The sequence below is a fragment of the Triturus cristatus genome, chromosome 7 (assembly GCF_964204655.1).
Source record: "Triturus cristatus chromosome 7, aTriCri1.1, whole genome shotgun sequence".
Taxonomy (NCBI): Eukaryota; Metazoa; Chordata; class Amphibia; order Caudata; family Salamandridae; genus Triturus; species Triturus cristatus.
The window spans coordinates 1,745,779,449-1,745,792,213 of NC_140590.1; the positions used below are offsets into that span (position 1 = coordinate 1,745,779,449).

Sequence of the window (12,765 nt, forward strand, 5' to 3'; positions counted from 1 at the left end):
GAAAACGAAAATTGATTCTAGCAATTGTATAACATGTATTACACACTCATACATGATGTGATTGTTTAAGAAAGAGAAGACTGTTGATATTCAACATTTGAATAAAAACACAGAAAACTATCATACAACATGGCTATTGGGTTGCTACGATCGCACATTTGTCTGTGCATTGTGCTCGTAAACTGCAAGTGCAGAAAAAACAGCTGAAAGAAAATTCTTAAGATTAATACTGACAGTTACTAACAGTTGTATGAACTCGTATTTATCTTTCTGTCGATTTTCAAGAAAGTTTATAGACAAACGAATGAAAAAATTATATTTCTGTATAGCGCGACAAGTGCCAAACTATTACAAGACTCCATTTATCTTTTAAGTACAAACCAGTATTTGTGCTTGCAAGCTATTGTAGCAGAATAGATGGAATGCATCTTAAGGCACACTCTCATAAATGCGATCTGGTGTCCAGCGTTAGTAGAGTCTTAAACGTAGCTTGAAAAGGCAAGTGCCCAACAAAAGCTTACTTATTATAAAAGAAATAGGTGAGATGGATCATTAAGAGTTGAATGTCACAGTGGCTATGATCCAGGCCTCTAGACGTGGTTCAGGTTTAATAAATTCCAGGTAAGTGCATGTGAGCGTATAAACTAGTATCAGAAAAAAGTGCTGTACATAATCAGACGTGTTTTTACTTCTCTTTGACGGTGAGTGCCCAGATGATTCTGACGAAGGAAAAGGGTAGGGTGCCCGTGAAAATTGTGCCCGCAAGTGCCAGTGAAGGGTCCCTTCCTTTCCTCCTGAAATTCAACAAGAAAAAAACATAGGTTAAAAACACATTATATACAATATAGATATGAAATATTCGTTGTATTATTCACAAGAATTGTTACTGTACGTACAAATTCAAAATTAGCACAGTTAGTAACCTAGAGATGGGGGTGAGGGGGTGACAGGGAATTTCTAATCTTCCTGTAAATGACTTGCTAGTTCTTCATCAAGATTGTGCCCCCCCGGGAATCTGGTTTCTAATTCTATGATCCATTTCGATTCTTTCTTCCTCAGGGCTGCCTCTCTGTTTCCGCCCCTCTTACTTGTGTTCACCTGTTCAATAGCAAAAAATCTCAGAAGGGAGTTATTCGATTGATGTTTGGTTTCAAAATGACGAGCTACGGGGTAATGCTGATCTTTGTTAGTAATAGCACGTAAATGCTCCTGCACTCGTTTCTTAACCATGCAGGTTGTGCTACCCACATATCTTAATTTGCAAGGGCATTCTAGAACATATATTATGAAGGTGGTGCTGCATGTCAGGAATTGCTCTATTTTTCTGTTGTGTTTCGTCCCTGGGACCTCAAACTCTTTCACCATATGGCTAGATTTGCACGCCCTACAGTGCCCGCACGGGTAGAAGCCTTTGAGATTGTGGTTCTTTCCTGGAATTTCAGTAATATCTCCTTTAACTAAGATATCCTTAAGGCTTCTGCCTCTGCGATACGTGATCGAGGGTCTGTCTCCTATGTGTGGACCTATCACGCTGTCTGTTTTCAGGATTTTCCAGTTGTCAACTAGTATTTTCTTAATCTTTTCAGAATCATGATTGAAAGTAGTGATTACTCTGGTTTCGAAATCTTCACTCTCTGCTGATTGTTTGGTTTCCAAGGTGCTTGATCTCGTGGTATCCTTGATTTTATTAATTGCTCTGTTAAGAGCCCATTCCGGAATGGGCTCTTAACAGAGCAATTAATACAATCTCAAAGGCTTCTACCCGTGCGGGCACTGTAGGGCGTGCAAATCTAGCCATATGGTGAAAGAGTTTGAGGTCCCAGGGACGAAACACAACAGAAAAATAGAGCAATTCCTGACATGCAGCACCACCTTCATAATATATGTTCTAGAATGCCCTTGCAAATTAAGATATGTGGGTAGCACAACCTGCATGGTTAAGAAACGAGTGCAGGAGCATTTACGTGCTATTACTATCAAAGATCAGCATTACCCCGTAGCTCGTCATTTTGAAACCAAACATCAATCGAATAACTCCCTTCTGAGATTTTTTGCTATTGAACAGGTGAACACAAGTAAGAGGGGCGGAAACAGAGAGGCAGCCCTTAGGAAGAAAGAATCGAAATGGATCATAGAATTAGAAACCAGATTCCCGGGGGGGCACAATCTTGATGAAGAACTAGCAAGTCATTTACAGGAAGATTAGAAATTCCCTGTCACCCCCTCACCCCCATCTCTAGGTTACTAACTGTGCTAATTTTGAATTTGTACGTACAGTAACAATTCTTGTGATTAATACAACGAATATTTCATATCTATATTGTATATAATGTGTTTTTAACCTATGTTTTTTTCTTGTTGAATTTCAGGAGGAAAGGAAGGGACCCTTCACTGGCACTTGCGGGCACAATTTTCACGGGCACCCTACCCTTTTCCTTCGTCAGAATCATCTGGGCACTCACCGTCAAAGAGAAGTAAAAACACGTCTGATTATGTACAGCACTTTTTTCTGATACTAGTTTATACGCTCACATGCACTTACCTGGAATTTATTAAACCTGAACCACGTCTAGAGGCCTGGATCATAGCCACTGTGACATTCAACTCTTAATGATCCATCTCACCTATTTCTTTTATAATAAGTAAGCTTTTGTTGGGCACTTGCCTTTTCAAGCTACGTTTAAGACTCTACTAACGCTGGACACCAGATCGCATTTATGAGAGTGTGCCTTAAGATGCATTCCATCTATTCTGCTACAATAGCTTGCAAGCACAAATACTGGTTTGTACTTAAAAGATAAATGGAGTCTTGTAATAGTTTGGCACTTGTCGCGCTATACAGAAATATAATTTTTTCATTCGTTTGTCTATAAACTTTCTTGAAAATCGACAGAAAGATAAATACGAGTTCATACAACTGTTAGTAACTGTCAGTATTAATCTTAAGAATTTTCTTTCAGCTGTTTTTTCTGCACTTGCAGTTTACGAGCACAATGCACAGACAAATGTGCGATCGTAGCAACCCAATAGCCATGTTGTATGATAGTTTTCTGTGTTTTTATTCAAATGTTGAATATCAACAGTCTTCTCTTTCTTAAACAATCACATCATGTATGAGTGTGTAATACATGTTATACAATTGCTAGAATCAATTTTCGTTTTCTAGAGACTCGCAAACCAAAGGAACAGTGATGCATTTCATTATATACAAACTAGTTTAAGATGGATGCCGATTAACGTGGCGAAAATGTATACCTAACAGGAAGTGCTTTCTTTATGTTTGTTAATATATACACGTCATGATTTTCCATTGAGATCGTGTGATCAAGACACTCTGTGTGTCGAAACGCGTAGCGATTGTTTGAAATAAATACCTGTGGATGCAATGGACTCCTGAGTGTGCATCGTTATTCGAAGGAACATTTTGATACTTATTTACCGGCTTGGGTTTCTGCCGGTTGACGCATCACCTGGCGAAGGGACTGATCTCGGAAGGACCCGTATTTCTCTTGGTTCATATATATATATATATATATATATATATATATATATATATATATATATATATATATATATATATATATATATATATATATATATATATATATATATATATATATATATATATATATCTTTCAATCAAGCAACTAATTGCCTGTAAAGGAGGTGCCCATGACAAGAAAGTTCATAGCCAACAATCTTTATTGGGGGAAACAGCGAAGAACGAGTTCTGCAGCGTAAAAGTAACGTCTAGCCTGACGCGTTTCATGCAGATAGCATTTCTTCAGAGGCCCACAGGGGCACAACTCATCATTTAAAAGTGTTGCCTGAAATCATCGTGCTGTTGGCTCAGAAGTCCGATGCCTCTGAAGAAATGCTATCTGCATGAAACGCGTCAGGCTAGACGTTACTTTTGAGCTGCAGAACTGGTTCTTCGCTGTTTCCCCCAATAAAGATTGTTGGCTATGGACTTTCTTGTCATGGGCACCTCCTTTACAGGCAATTAGTTGTTTGATTTGTATGTGGCTTGCCTGAGCCGCGGAGGAAGCCCCGAGGCTGTTTACAGCCTGCCTGTGACAGCGCCAACCGACGCTGCTGCATTGGAAACAGGGAGACGGTTGTTGGAAGAATGAGTGAGCAGCGGGGATTCCAGTCCTACAACACATCCCACTTGGTTTTATTTTTGAACACTGGAGTTTCAGCACGATAACTCACCTGAGTAACACTAGGCACCACGAGTTCCACAAGGCCACAGGAGTGGCCACACCCACAGGGGCGCAACTCATCATTTAAAAGTGTTGCCTGAAATCATCGTGCTGTTGGCTCAGAGGTACGATGCCTCTGAAGAAATGCTATCTGCATGAAATGTGTCAGGCTGGACGTTACTTTTGCACTGCAGAACTGGTTCTTCGCTGTTTCCCCCAATAAAGATTGTAGGCTATGGCCTTTCTTGTCGTGGGCACCTCCTTTACAGGCAATTAGTTGTTTGATATATATATATATATATATATATATATATATATATATATATATATATATATATATATATATATATATATATATATATATATATATATATATATATATATATATATATATATATATATATATATATATATATATATATATATATATATATATATATATATATATATATATATATATATATACACATAGAGACAGACACTAATTACCTACTGTCGGTAGCCAGTAGGTAGTTATAGTTAGGACCTATTTTCCATAGGAAATACGCAACATTCTATTCCCAATAAGTCTGGCGCCGGTTGACGAATCCTCGCTAAATTTTCCAAACTGTTGGCCAGCTCCGCTCTGCTCCTACCCTGAAAGATTTGCGGTGATCCGTCAAGCCGGGGCCGAGAAAAAAGGGGCGTCCCAAAACGCGTTTTCCCCATGCTATTTCCCATAGGATCTGTTGTCGCAGCTACAGCCCGAACCACTGAACGGAATGACACCAAATTTGGCAAAGAGGTAGTCCCCAGTTCGGACTCGTGCCTTTTGCACATATGGTGTGAATCTGTTGAGTAGTTCCTGAGAAAATTAGAGTTAAAAGTACAGATATGGCCGCGGAGGATCCGCGGACTGTACCCGCACCGTAAACGCACCCTCCCCGAACCGAGCGCATGTATATGTGTGGAAAATGAAAGGGAATCTTTTCCATTCTTTGCTTTTGCTGAGAGGTGCACAGTGCAGAGATTCTGTAAAAGAAAATATGGTAAGTGATTGATATACTTATAAATCTACAAAAGAACTTGAAAGATGAGTTTTTTAATTGTGAGGGGATGTATGTAGACTATTTTGATTTTAATCAGACTAATGTATTTCTCCTGCTAAAGTGTAGGGAGTATTTTTATCTTTACAATCTTATTGACAGTGTGTGTGCATGTGGAAACCAATCTGTGATAAGCATTTGTGTTTTTCATGTGTTGGTAGAAAGATAACTGTGCTGTTTTTATATTTTGGTAGAATTAGAAACCAGTCATTGTGTATGAATTTGTGAAATGAGTTATGTTATGTTTCTATACTAAAATGTAGTACTACTTCTAGATGAAGAAATGTGTTTTGGTATAGTGCAAGGGATAGTGTTGCTTGTCTAGAATCACACAGTGAGTCTGTGTGCATTTGGGAACCACTGTGAGAGAAGCATTTGGTAATATTGTGTATTTGCTGACAGATAAATGTTTTAACTTGTCATGTTGTGAAGTTTTAGTAGCATTAGAAGCCTGTTATGGCTTATGATTTGATTAAATGAGTCAGGCATTGACAGTAAATTGCAGTCGTGAAATATATAGATTGTGTGCAGTTCCCTTACCATTTGCACTGTAGTGAATGAGTTTTGGTAAACTCCTAGGGATAGTGGTGCTTGTCTAGAATCACACTGTGAGTTAGTGTGTATTTGGGATCAGTGTGAGAGAAGCATTTGGTAACATCATGTATTTACTTACAGATAACTGTTTTAAAACCTGTCATGTTGTGAAGTTTTAGTAGCATTAGAATACAGTCTTTGCTTTTGCGTTGATTAAACGAGTCATGCTTTGACACTGATGTGCTGTACTTAAATATGTAGATTGTGTGCAGTACCATTAACTCTTCCAGACTAGTGAATGAGTTTTGGTAAACTCCTAGGATAGTGTTGCTTGTCTAAAATCACACTGTGAGTCTGTGTGCATTTGGGTAAGGATTGTGAGAGAAGCATTTGGTAATATTGTGTATTTGATGAGAGATAACTGTTTTAAAAGCAGTCATGTTGTCAAGTTTTAGTAGCATTAGAAGGCAGTTATTGCTTATGCTTTGATTAAATGAGTCAGGCTTTGACTCAAAAGTGCACTCCTGAAATATGAAGATTGTGTGCAGTTCCCTTATCACTTCCACTGTAGTGAATGAGTTTTGGTAATCTGCTAGTGATAGTGTTGTTTGTCTAGAATCACACTGTGAGTCTGTGTGCATTTGGGAACCACTGTGAGAGAAGCGTCTGGTAACATCGTCTATTTGCTGACAGATAAATGTTTTAAAACATGTCATGTTGTCAAATTTTAGTAGCATTAGAAGGCAGTTATGGCTTATGCTTTCATTAAATGAGTCAGGCATTGACAGTAAATTGCAGTCGTGAAATATATAGATTGTGTGCAGTTCCCTTACCACTTGCACTGTAGTGAATGAGTTTTGGTAAACTCCTAGGGATAGTGGTGCTTGTCTAGAATCACACTGTGAGTTAGTGTGTATTTGGGATCAATGTGAGAGAAGCATTTGGTAACATCATGTATTTACTTACAGATAACTGTTTTAAAACCTGTCATGTTGTGAAGTTTTAGTAGCATTAGAATCCAGTCTTTGCTTATGCGTTGATTAAATGAGTCATACTTTGACACTGATGTGCTGTACTTAAATATGTATATTGCGTGCAGTACCATTAACTCTTCCAGACTAGTGAATGAGTTTTGGTAAACTCCTAGGATAGTGTTGCTTGTCTAAAATCACACTGTGAGTCTGTGTGCATTTGGGTAAGGATTGTGAGAGAAGCATTTGGTAACATTGTGTAATTGCTGACATTTACCTGTTTTAAAACCGGTTATGTTGTGAAGTTTTAGTAGCATTAGAAGCCGGTCTTTGCTTATGCTTTGATTATATGAGTCAGGCTTTGACATAAAAGTGCATACCTGAAATATGAAGATTGTGTGCAGTTCACTTGCCACTTCCACAGTAGTGAATGAATTTTGGTAAACTCCTAGGTATAGTGGTTGTTGTCTAGAATCACACTTTGAGTCTGTGTGCATTTGAGAACCACTGTGAGAGAAGCATTTGGTAATATCGTGTATTTGCTGACAGATAACTAATTTCAAACCTCTCATGTTGTCAAGTTTTAGTAGCATTATAAGCTAGTTTTTGCTTATGCATTGATAAAACGAGTCAGGGTTTGACACTAAGTTGAAGTACCATGTACTATTCTGTTCACTGTGGCAGAACTGAAAATTTAAAAGTTTTACCTAAGCACTGTCCTAGAAGTAGTCTGATTATTTAGTTAGTTTCTAAGTACCAAATAGACTGCTTCAAATGTCTATGCAGTATGCATGTAGTGTTCTAACATACTATACACTTGTCTTTTACACCTTCAATTCCCTAGTCAGTATCCATACACTTCCAGGAAACATCCTGTCACTTCCTTTGCAGCCCTCTAGAGACCCATTCAACAGCATGTACTAATCCATTCAGTGTGCCAAAACCCAAACACTTATAAATTCACAAAGACACTCTCTTTCCAGTACTCTAATGATTCAGTCACTGCCTAAGTATTCATGCACTGAGCCAGGTCTTGGCACATGGACTTCTTCAAATCCCTATCCACTATGCATGCAGTCCTCTAAGCACCTACACACTTGTCTTTCACACCTTCAATTCCCCAGTCAGTATCCGTTCACTTCCAGCAAACACCCTGTCACTCCATATGCACTCCTCTAGTGACCCATTCAGCATCATGTACTAATCCATTCACTGTGCCAAACCCTAATAAATTCACCCAGGCACTCTCCTTGCAGTACTCTAATCATTCAGTCAGTACCCAAGTACTCATTCAGTGACCCAGGCCTTAGTATATGGACTGCTTCAAACCCTTATCCACTATGCATGCAGTCCTCTAACCACCTACACAATTGTCTTTCTCACCTTCAATTCCCTAGTCAGTATCCATACACTTCCAGGAAATACCCTGTCACTCCCTTTGCAGTCCTCTAGGGACCCATTCAGCACCATGTACTAATCCATTCACTGTGCTAAAACCCAAACACTTATAAATTCACCAAGATACTATCTTTGCAGTACTCTAATCATTCAGTCAGTGCCTAAGTGTTCATACACTGAGCCAGGCCTTAGGACATGGACTGCTTCAAACCCCTATGCACTATGCATGTAGTCTTCTAATCACCTAGACACTTGTCTTTCACACATTCAATTTCGTAGTCAGTATCCATACAGTCCAGCACTTGTCACTCCCTTTGCAGTCCTCTAGTGACCCATTCAGCATCATGTACTAATTCATTCACTGTGCCAAAACCCAAACACTTATAAATTCACCAAAGCACTCTCCTTGCAGTACTCTAATCATTCAGTCAGTGCCTAAGTATTCATGCATTGATCCAGGCCTTAGCACATGGACTGCTTCAAATGTCTATCCAGTATGCATGCAGTCCTCTAACCACCTACACAATTGTCTTTCACACCTTCAATTCCCTAGTTAGTATTCATAAACTTCTAGCAAACATCCTGTCACTCACCCAGTGTGTCTCCTTATAGTACTGTAATCATTTAGTCAGTTAGCATGTAGTCTTTTAGTGAGGTAGGCTTTAGGGCATGAACTGCTTCAAAGTAGTATGCACTATGCATGTAGTGTTTTAACCATCGTCACACTTGTGGTTCAGGGCTATAGTTTCTTAGTCAGTTTTTATATAAAATGTGTTTGTACAGTAATGGAATAGTATAAATTTGAAAGTTATTAATATACATTTATTTGTGATTCTTTTTTACAGATACAGAACTGGAGTGTTTCTCATCTATTTGCACTGTTCTCGTGCAAGATTGTTTGGATGAAGGGTCCTTAGGTGTTTCATCATACTTGCTGTGCCGCACGAGTATTTTTTGTTAGGATCCCCTCGTAACAGAAATCTTTGGCAAATCTTGCACGTGATGAAGGTGGCATTGGTCTTTGTTTGCCCCTTGGAAAAAGTTAAAAATTTCTTCACCACTGAAGAAAAACGTTGTGGGCGTGGTGCCTTCTGCAAAAAAAATTCCTCAGATTCGGTAAATATTTGAAAGCGGCAACATTTACAGTTCTTGTAAGTTAAACTTATACAATTTTGTTAACTGTATGCATTTTATATATCTGTGACTTGTTTCTTGTGGTATTTTGTTGAGAATACCATATTGTTTTTTTTTTAACAATCTTTCTGATTTTCCAGGTCTGTCGTCGACATCCGTGGTTCCCACAGGAGTGTTCCGCCTTGTTGTTTTGATATTATTTTTGTTACATTTTGTTTATTAGTTTATTGTTTATATTTATGTTAATAAAAAAATAAAGTTTGAAACTAGTTTATTGTTTATATATTTATTATTATAAAAAATAAAGTTTGAAAAAAAAATAATAATGTTTTTGGTTGTTCTCTTAACTGCTGTGTTACTCTTTCTTGTTCTTATTACTGTTATTTGATGGAGTCCACCATGGTGTTAAATTTTGGGGCACTTATCGCTGGAATACTGGTGATATGAAGTTTGCACCAACTTGTGAATAGTGTGTTAGATTTATCTCAACTTTACTTCTGTTAAAGTGCTGATAATGAAATGGAGAGTAGCCGTTCCCCTGCAAAAAGACACGAGGTGCACCTTTGCGATTTATTCTAAATACTAAAATCCTGTATTGTATTGCACTGAGGTATTGGCTGCACTTACAGTGTACACACAAAATCTATTAAGAAATGTCATTGTATTTATATTGATTGGGAATAGTGTGTCACGTGCTGGATCTTGACGAGATACACTGCTCAGTTCGTATATTGTTGTGCACACGAAAAACATCACATCACAACTTTCACACCAATTGCAATGCGAAACAAATTCCGGCGATAAGACACGTTAGCACTGGGGATTTTACACCTGCTTTCTGCTGGTGTTAAGCAGGACAACTACCTGCACCATGAAAGGGAACACAGCCAAGAGCCACACCAGAACACCCACAGGTGACATAGAGTCAATGAGCATGATACAGGGATACCCATGAGGGCCAGAAGACTCATCTCAACAACTCCAGGACCGCCAATGCCCCCCAAACCCACATCTTAGTAAGTGTGTCCCTGTGGTCATTGTCTTAGCATGATAGGCACGAGCCCTGGAACATCACAGTTTGCTGTCACCTCAGCGTTGGCAGTGAGCCTGGATGTGTAGCTATGTACGCATCCTCCTGCATGCACAACTGGCGTGTGCTGGTCTGTCGTTCAGAGGTCAGTGCAGGGGTGTGACTATCCGGCAAGGGGAACGGGGTGTCTCGGACATGTCCGTGTACAGGAAGTGCGGTAAGTGTGTCTCTGTGTTCTGGTGTGGCCTGTTACAAGAGCTGCAGCAGTCGATGTTGTAAAGTGGCATGCACCACCTCCAAACGGCACTGTGATGTTGTAGTTGGAATGTAGCAGGACATGCGCAAATAGGCATTACAATGGTGTGCTGTACGAGTGCACGAGATACAACAGCGTACTGTACAAAAGTGTGGGGGCTCGTGGGAGGGAGGAGCAGGCGTTTGGCAACATAACACACAGTGAACTCGACCATGTGCCACATGCTGGGCATCTCATCCATGATGACCACAGTCTCAGACATCCCACAACACCAACGACTGGCCTTTGTACATATCCTGTATGAATGCAGCGTGGTTTTAACTTCTATGCTCATTCAGTGGTGTGATGTTGGCAGGTTGTGTGACTTGTGCTCCTTGTTGGTGTGTTTCATTTTGGCCATTGTTAGTCTATAAGTGTGTTGTACTTAATTGTGCATGTGTGCCATTCACCCATCTCCCCCACTCCCCCCACTCCCTGCTTCTTCCTCTTCCTAGTGCTGTTGTGTCTATAATTTTGTTGCTGCACACATAAATACATGTAAAGAACAAATTACAATAGCTCCTTGATTATTTTAGGTTTCAAAACTTCTCTATTGGTTTCTTTTTAATTTTCTATATGAACCGTTTTTTAAATATTCAACAACACATAGAAGTCAGAAGTGCAACGTATTCTATCAACACACTTTCTAGAACATTCTACAAGACGTGCAGGTTAAAAGTTCATAAATGTTTTAAAACTTTACGATATTTTTTGTAACATTTTCTTGAACATTTAACGACACGTGCAGGTTAAAAGTTGATGATTGTTTTAAGTTCGAACAGTGCCTTCCAAATGCAAGTAGCAGGTGTGGTTGAGCTGAGGAAATTTTATCCTATGATATGTACTCCACGTTGAAACTGCTTTTTCTTAACCGATCACAAAGATGCTTTTCCTCAAAACTAATGTGCACCCTACTTTTAAAAAAGAAGGCTTTTCATGATATCTTCAGAGATAAGTTATAGATAGGAATTAGCATTTAAAAAACCTTTGAAATTCACTGAAAAAAACATAGGTTTCATGCACGTTATAGTTAGGAATTGGCATTTAAAAAACCTTTGAAATTCACTGAAAAAACCAAAGGTTTCAGGGGCGTTATAGTTAGGAATTGGCATTTAACAAACCTTAGAAATTCACTGAAAAAACCATAGGTTTCAGGGGTGTTATAGTTAGCTGGACATTTCCCTCATGCGAAACCCTAGAAATTCCCCTGTTATAGTTAGTTCAGCTAACTATAACTTGCGCCCTCGCAATGCACTGCTGATGACGTCACATATTACATCACTCATGACATGGTCAGTGACATCACTGATGACATCTCAAATGACATCACTGATGACATCACTGATGACATCATCCATGTGATAAATTAGTGCATCTTCTCACACCCTAATTTAACCTTTGATACACCGACTCAAAATTTCACGCGGGCATTTTGAAAACCATAGATACTCCAATACCAATAACTAAATACCCAAACATTAACTCTTAGGTCTACATACACCTCCACTCACTCACCTGTACAGTCACTCATACTAACAGTCACTCCGTACAAGACTATCATATGCATTTATACACCTATATAAACACTCACACACCGCCAATCATCCATTGAGGTACTGACACAGCTAGTCAGTTGTGCAAGTAATTAAGCACAGTCAAATCTACTCACCTATACAGTTAAACACACTCAAGTTCACTTACTCATAAAAATAGTACCACATTCTTACGCTCTTATACAATCATTGATACAAGCACACACTCATCCATACAGCCACTCTCACAATCACGCAATCTCACATATACCCACTTATATACTCTTACACACATATATACTGCCTTTCACATATGTAGTTAGTCACACATGTACCACTGAGATATACATTCAATCCCTAACACACCCATACATACACTCACCCAACCATACAGTTCATCACAGATGTACTCTTAAAACCATGCACCCATAGAATCACCCACTCACACATCTATGCATAGAGTCACACACACCCTACCCACACGAACACTCAGGCACCCATACAGATACTCAGACAATCAATCAATAACCCATATAGACACTCATATAGGTATTCACAAAACCATGCAGCCACTTATACAC

At 39.0% G+C, this 12,765-nt stretch overlaps 1 long non-coding RNA gene across 1 annotated transcript in view; it reads right to left on the reverse strand.

Moving 5' to 3' along the window:
* LOC146812982 (uncharacterized) overlaps positions 1 to 12,765 on the reverse strand; it is a 132,465-nt gene that overhangs the window by 73,509 nt on the left and 46,191 nt on the right. The window lies entirely within an intron of this gene.